This window comes from Rhinopithecus bieti, unplaced genomic scaffold, assembly GCF_001698545.2.
Source record: "Rhinopithecus bieti isolate Rb0 unplaced genomic scaffold, ASM169854v2 scaffold_49953, whole genome shotgun sequence".
Taxonomy (NCBI): Eukaryota; Metazoa; Chordata; class Mammalia; order Primates; family Cercopithecidae; genus Rhinopithecus; species Rhinopithecus bieti.
Window position 1 is genome coordinate 242,520 of NW_016819813.1, and position 8,211 is coordinate 250,730.

The 8,211-nt window shown below is 37.8% G+C and overlaps 1 long non-coding RNA gene across 1 annotated transcript; it reads left to right on the top strand.

Annotated features, from left to right (window-relative positions):
- The first annotated feature begins 829 nt into the window (after positions 1-829).
- LOC108519960 (uncharacterized) lies at positions 830-4,454 on the top strand. The gene is made up of 4 exons (XR_001882782.1): positions 830-965; positions 1,476-1,538; positions 2,199-2,236; positions 4,130-4,454. It is a non-coding gene; the product is annotated as an uncharacterized LOC108519960 (long non-coding RNA).
- The last annotated feature ends 3,757 nt before the right edge of the window (positions 4,455-8,211 follow it).

Consider the following 8,211-nt stretch of genomic DNA (forward strand, 5'->3'; position numbering starts at 1 on the left):
TTTCATTATAATGAGTAACTTTAATTCTTGTTTTATATTTGCTTGAACCCATGATCTGTTTTTAATCCTATATCTTCTGTATCTGACAGGCTCCATTTCATCCGTTTTTTAGTTGTCCTTTTTTTCCACATAGTTTTATAGAATCCCGCAAATCCTTTTCTCCAGTTAAAATGCTATCACTAGTAGTACTATTTCTAATGCCAATTTAAACCTTTTTATTCTAGCATACTTTGTGCAGAATGAATTAAGTGTATCTAGAGAGAATGAATGATTGGTATTCAGCCAAACTTTGCCTGTGTCTTTCCATGACCAAAAACAAGTCAGGTGAAAAGGAAAAAGAAATCAGTGAGTCTGTTGTTTCATCTTTATGACTCTGAACAACCTGTTTGTATATTTTGGGAAAAGTTTTTCTCATTGAATCAGTTTGTATATTTATCGTGTACACCGATAGTTGAATTTTCATTATATAGCTATATGGTAAAAAGTTTTGAATAAGAGACTACTTTTAATAGCCATTTCAGAAACAAGTGAGGTCAGTGAGCATCTTGTTTTAGGAAGGGGGGATGGTGGGGACACTGGACTGAAAGGAAGTCCTATGTCAGAGGGCTCTGTGCACATTTTCCTGAAGTACCTCAGTTATGCTTAAATGTAATCTGTTATTTTAACCAATCATAATGGTTGCATTTTGCCTTTTCTCATATTAAATTATAAAATTGATGACTTACAAATATGGCAAAAGTTTATTTTTCAGGATGCCTCTCCCTTCTCTAACTCGAACAAATTGAATTTTGTTTCCAAAGACTTCAAAAGCAACCAGATTATTGTGAAAGGAGAAACACTGTTTTCGAGGGCTGCTGATAATGCCTGTTAGCCAGAAGAAACAGCCTGAATCATTCAAAGGTTTTCCACCTGGCAAAGAAATGTGGTAAAAATCTTGCCCAGATCTGCATGTGCTAAGCATCCAGGTAAGTTGGAGTGTCATATTAATGGCACACAGTGAAGAAATGAAAGGTAAAACTATAATGCAATGTATTTCTGTGCCTCATGTTGAAACTTCATATTTAAAGGGTAAAGGGACTTCATTCTTCTCCTTCCCCAGCTTGTGTATCGCAGTTTTGTATTGAAATGTTCTCTGGATTCTTAAAATATTTAGGGACTACCTAAAGAAGAAAGACTTTGGAAACAAAGGCAAGGTTCACCTAACACAACTTCTGTTAGAAGAAACTAGGAAATCAGGATCTATCAAAGGCCCAGTGTTAATCGGTACCAATTTCTCACTGTGTTTTGATTAGAAGAACATTGAACAGCAAACATTTAAGGATTTGTTTGACTGAATATCGACTTAAAGTTCTGATCTCTAGTAATGTCAGAGGTATTGCCTTGGTAAATTGTACAGGTGAATTGTTAAAGATGAAAACATAACATATATTTATTGTTTGAATAACTTTAGAGAAAAAATGCTATTTATTTTTCAGAATCAAGTGTAATTACTATATCAAAAATCCACAGAATGTGAAAGTATAAAGGAAAACTATCAGGTGAGACTCAATTATTTTTATTTCAAAGATATAGGTAAAAATGTGAACAGATCTGAAGGCTAAGGCAGGATAATCACTTGAACCCAGGAGGTGGAGATTGCAGTGAGCCAAGACTGAGCCATTGGACTCCAGCTTGGGCAACAGCACGAGAGTCTGTCTCAAAAAAAAAACAAAAATGTGAACAGATATATTGACATAAAATTCATAAAACATATGAATACATTAAAAACTAGGAAGCCTGGTTGCCTCTGAGGATAAGAGTTGAGGATATATGTGTCAAGAATACTTTGCACAACTTATACTATTGCAGTATTTGAATTTTTTTCTTGTACATGTACAACTTTTTAAAAAAAAATGAGAAATGTTATACAAGTGTAACTGTTTTACTGTAAGTTTTATTTCCATAAAACTATAATTAAGCGTGTGGTCAATAGATCCTGTTATATAGCTTTGATATCCTTTGAATTTGTATACCTGGTAACACTAGCTCATGTTTGTAAATCCTTTGGAACTCTTAAAACGATTTTACATACATTACCTAATTTGTAAGATTACAAAACTATTACATTAGCTTTTCTGGTTTTCTTGTCTTAATACGTGATTATCATATTAAACTACAGTGTTGTTTTTTTTTTTTTCATCATGTCACACACAAAATAGGAAACCAGCAGTTGCGATTTTCTTCAGCAATTCTTAATGTAAGTTTTTAATAGTTTAGTACTTTTCTTTCATAAGTATTAGACCAAGCTGTAATGGAATTATACGACTCATGCTTTCAGAACAGAGCCTTCTGTTACTCGTGTGTTTATCCTGATGGCCATATGACCATGTGAAGTTCCGTCACGATGCTAAGGGATGTTACATTTGTCTTATCCACTGAACTCAAGCCAGGGTGTTGGAGAATTCAGTAGCTGAGTCTGAGGGTAAATTAAAATACCAGTCAAAATTAAAAGGACTGTGTGAAAGGGGAGTGAGCCTACAGGCTATTATGAGATTTGTCCTGCCCAGTTTAATACAACCCCTTCTCTGCTGAAGGGTAAGTAGGATGACTTTTCATGCAAATAGAAGACCAGGTCAGAAAAAAGATCCACTCGCTTTCCTTCTGCTTGGTTTACTGGACTTGTAGGCAGACCTAGGTTTTCCTATTTTATTAATGGTTATGGAGCTGAATTTCTTTCCAACAGAAGTTGTTATTTGAGTTTAGCAACATTGATAAAATTGGCACATCAAACCACTTTATATTGAAAAGGGCTTCATGGACAGTGACCTGCTGTGAGTTGGCTGACAGTTGAAATGATGAACAATGCTGTTTAGTTCTGCTCTTTATGCCTGCCAGAGACTAAGAATAACTTGACCAATAAGGAGGGTGGATCTTTGTTAGCCTTTCTGCATTATTTCTTCCAATTTAGTAGTATTTAACCTCAGGAAAGAATCAATCACATGTGGGTGGCTATTTGTTGTAATATTTAAAGGAAAAGTAGCACAGTGGTCAAGGGTGAAGGCTAGGAGTCAAAGAGACTTGAATTCAAATTCCAGCTCCACCCTTTACCACACATGGGAACATGGGCAAGTTACTTCACTCCTTTTTTTTTTTTTTTTTTTTTTGAGACGGAGTCTCGCTCTATCACCGGGGCTGGAGTGCAATGGCCGGATCTCAGCTCACTGCAAGCTCCGCCTGCCGGGTTCCCGCCATTCTCCTGCCTCAACCTCCGGAGTAGTTGGGACTACAGGCGCCCGCCACCTCGCCCGGCTAGATTTTTGTATTTTTTTGGTAGAGACGGGGTTTCACCGTGTTAGCCAGGATGGTCTCGATCTCCTGACCTCGTGATCCGCCCGTCCCGGCCTCCCAAAGTGCTGGGATTACAGGCTTGAGCCACCGCGCCCGGCCTACTTCACTTCTTTAACCATCGGTTTCCTCATTTCTAAGATAACTCTTGTTGGAATGATTTTTTTTCAAAATGAATTAAGTGTATGTATAGTAAAGGGCCTACAGTTTTATATGGTTTATATAATTACTAAAATTTTTTGTGTATGATTATAATAACTACATACAAAATTTCATGGCAAATGCATAAAAACTGACTATTGACTATGCCATCCCCCACTCCACTCCCCACCATTCATTCCTAAGCCCACTCCAGTCAGGCAATCCGCCATTCCACTGATACTACACTTGACAAGGTCACCAATGACATTTACACTGCTAAATGCAGTGGCCAGTTCTCAGTCTTCATCAGAGTTCAGTGTTCAGCAGCCTTTGGAAAAGTTAATCTTGCATTCCACTGCCTGCCTTTTTTTGTTTTCCTAATCTCTAAACATTGGAGGGCTCCAGTGCTCCATCCTCTGGCCTCTTCTCTACCCATAACCCCTCCCCTGGTGACCTCATCTAATCTTGAAGATTTGCTATCATGTAGATGCTACTGACTTCTCAAATATATATTTCCAGTTCACATCTCCCCCATGACTTCCAGGCTTCTTTGTCCAACTGCCTGTTCAATTTCTACTTGAATGTCTTAGGTGGTTTCTCAAACTTCGCATGTGAAAAACTAAACACCTTGATCTTCCTAAAAATCTGTTTCTCTATCATTTAGTTGCTCAGCTAAAAACTTTGGAGTTACACATATGGACAGCCCACCCCAAGGAAAGAATCAGAGGAGAAGGTACACAAGATCCCAGAAACACATGAAGCGCCTTAATATGCATGCTGCATCTCTCTAAAATGGTGGAACCTGTTTACCTGCTCTGGAGAATGGCTGCCTGTGGCAGACATAGGAGTTGTTCTTACGCTGTGCTTCCTATGTTCCACAGTAATTGAATTGTAGCTGCAATGCAGTTACCAACCAGGAATACAATTTCTCAGCCCCACATCTTGCATCTACAGCTAAGTGTGGACATATGACCAGTTTTCATCAATTAAGTGTGAATAGAAACAAAGTGTACCACCTTAAAGTGGAGACTTTGAAGAAGCAGGACAGCCATCCCTTGTTCTCTTTCCCTTTGCGCTGGTGGGATACAGATGACAATTAGGCCATGGGTTTTGAGGTAGCCACAATATGCAAAATGCCTCAGACCTGAGTCACAATGTGGAAAAGAGAAGCCTACTTACCTGGAACACCCAGTCTGGTCTATAGATGATCAAGAAATAAACTTCTATTATGTTTGAACATTATAGATTTTGTTCTGTTATAGTAGTTTATCTCACCCTGACTAAACTGTTGCATATCTTTCAAGATAGGCCCTCCTTCCCGGAAAGTGGCTTCTTCATACATGTAATCTATATTTTAATTCATATTCTCCAAAGCATTTCTACATCTATTCAACTATTTTCATGTGTTCCATCAACAGAAACTTCATATAAATAAATATATATGAAGGTTTTTTTTGTTTTGTTTTGTTTTAAAAGACACTTTGGAGTTATCCTTGACTCTTTCCTCTTTTCTCACACCCATATCCAAACTATCAAGAAATCTTGTTGACTCAACCTTCAAAATCTATCCAGGATTTAACCACTAATCAACCCCTTCTCCTCTGTCAGTTTGTCCCCCTACATTTCATCTTGATCATCCTTAGAAACTCCTAACCAGTCTTATTGCTTTCACCATTGTACTTCCAGACTATTCTCAAATGGCAGCCAGTCAATGAGATCCTGCTGCACTTCTGCTCAAAACCTGCAAATGGCTTCCTACCTCACTTAGGGTATAACCAAATGAGCCCTGCACAATCTGGCCTCACCTTCTAGTGTTTTCCTCCTTGCTCATTCTGCCCAGTCGCACTGCTCTTCTTGCTTTCCCATGAATGTGCTAGACACACTCTCATGTTTGGGCTTTTGCTCTTGTTTCCCTTCCCAGAATACTCTCCTCAAGGATACGCATATATCCAGCCGCTCATCTCCTTCAAATTTTAGTTCAGATACCACTTTCTCAATGAGGGTTTTCTGACCAGCCTATTTAAACTTAGAGTCTCCCCTTATCTAAAGCCTTGTCTTCCTTCCTGCTTCACTTTTCTTCATAGTAATTACCACCATCTGACTTTTATTTGCTTGCCTTTCTTGTTGATCTTCTGTTTTCCCCACTCAAATGTAGTCCATAAGGGAAGGGATTGTTGTTTCATTTGTTCACTTCTCTATCCCCTGGGCCTGAGCTTGGCTTTGGGTAGACACCCAGTAAATGTTTGTTCAAATGAATAAATGAATGAGTGGCATTTACTACCTTATATGGTACTATAATATAAAAGCATATGATGCAGAGAATTAGGAATCTAGAAACTAGTTTTGACTGAGCCTCCTATGAACAAGGTTATGTAGACAAGTCATTTCACCTCTCTGAGCCTCATTTTTCTAATATTTAAAATCTACCCTCCAGAGCTGTAAAGTGTTCAAATATAGATTATCTTAGGGAGTGCAGTCTCATGCTTGAACAATGAAAGAAGTTAATTTCTACATACCTTCCATGTACCCAAAATCAATGTTTTATATAAACCTTGCCTCAGGAAAATTAAGTTCTGTATGAGCAGATTTTCAAAAAATTGTCACCGAAATAAATATCCAATTAAGCCAAAATCTTCTCTAGAGACAGGATGCAATGGAGAAGCTCTAGCAGAATTAAGTTCCATCATCTTTTAGGGTGCATGAGAAGGAAATGAGAAAGGCACATTCGATGCCTTCTTTATATCCTTGCACTCATATTAGAGTTTGAATTAAAGAACAAGAAACAAAACAGACTTTGCATTTTTCATCTTTAGCCAAGCTCCTCTGGTTTGCATAGTCATAATATCATTCAAATGATCACTTTTGGAGTTTTGATTTTTAGTGCTCTTTTCTCAGCTAGGAGAAATGAATATCTGATGCTTTGTTTTACCAAATTGTAGTATGAAAACTGAGTAATGCTATAAAACTTTTTAAATATTTTAGAGGTATAGCAAGTGAACTATTTTATAAGTTTCTGGGATTTTGGAAATTTATTTTATTTTATTTTTTATTGAGACAGGGTCTTGCTGTGTTGCCCAGGCTGGAGTGCAATGGTGTGATCTTGGCTCACTGCAACCTCTGCTGCCCAGGTTCAAGCGATTCTCATGCCTCAGCCTCCCAAGTAGCTGGGACTACAGTCCTGTGCCACCTCACCTGGATAATTTTTTTTTTTTTTTGTATTTTTAGTAGAGATGAGGTTTCGCCATGCTAGCCAGTCTGGTCTCGAACTCCTGACCTCAAGTGACCCGCCCACCTCAGTCTCCCAAAGGGCTGGGATTACAGGTGTGAGCCATTGCGCCCAGCCTGAACGTATTTTTCATGTTCAATATAATGATAACTACCTAGTAAAATCTTACTTGTTCAAATTCCCTTGATTCATTTTCTAACGAATACCTCAATATTTCTCCTATATGCTGGTCACTTATCAAATAGATTCCCAGTGAACCCTTCTGATTGATTAATGTATAACTTGAACAGGTACTGAATTTACATTTGTTTAGTGAGGCCTACCTTGAAAAATAGTGCAAATGATTTATTCAGATTAGATAAGGAGAAAGAAATCATACAAATACTAAAAACAAACTTTAGAAGTGGCTGTTAATATGTAAGATTTTCGAGGCCCATGATAAAGGGATTCTAGTTCTAGATCTGCTTTCCACATTCTTCAATTCCAAGGGACATCTTCAGCGTAAGCTACTGACTGACCTGGCTAATGTTCCATGCAACCTTTCTTGAGCTTTAGCGTTTGTCCTGTTTGCCCCTCAATCCTCATAAGGTCTCCTTGTGCATGTGCCCCCTCCCTGAATTTGTGTGTGAGTTGCTGTCTCATTCCTGGTATATGTTCCTTATGTTTTTATTTCCTATCTTTTAGTATGTAAGTAGGTAGATAGATTGATTGATGACCGATTGATAAAAATAGATATATAATTTATTTTCCAGTGGGTAGATTTTTAAGGTTTTCAGGCATGGGAGTAAAATAACCACCCTATCCCTCTGTGTGGTGGGATAGGGTAGAGTATGGCTGTGGCCAGAGAGACCAATAGAACAGTATAAGAAAGTATAAAAGTCTTGACCTATAGCATAGATATGCAAGAAATAAATGAAGACACTGCAGTTTAATGTGCTATTTGCAAGTTTTAAAAGTCTGTCAGTGGGAGAATTGAATAGGCAAATAAAGTTTTCATTGTTAATTTTGTAACGATAAGTTTCTGATCATCTGTAACACAACAATAAAGTAAGAAAGCTCAAAAGTATTCTCAAATTTCCCCATCAGGGAATAATTTCTTCCTGAATATCACTCACAGCTCCCTGGAATAATAATACAGTATAACCTTTTTATTTAATTGACATCTATGAGCCAATTTCTATTGTCTCTCCGCCATCCCTCCTACTCTTCACCAGTCTGGTTTGGCACTGTATCTACGTATTCACATACGTAGTATTCTTTTCTTATATCTATCCTAGAATATGTATGTGTAACACCATAATACAAGTCTACTGTCTCTTATCTGCAATCACAAATCCATATAGCTCTGAAAACCAGAAGTTTGTTTTATGATTGGTGCCAAAATTTATTTTGCAGCAAAACTTGGCTTGAACAGACATGAGGTTTGCTAGCTGATAGGCCCCACTAGATGGGGAGCTTTATGGAGGCAGTCTTGATTCCTCCTGTCTGCCTGGTATCTAGTATATCTCAACAAATATCAA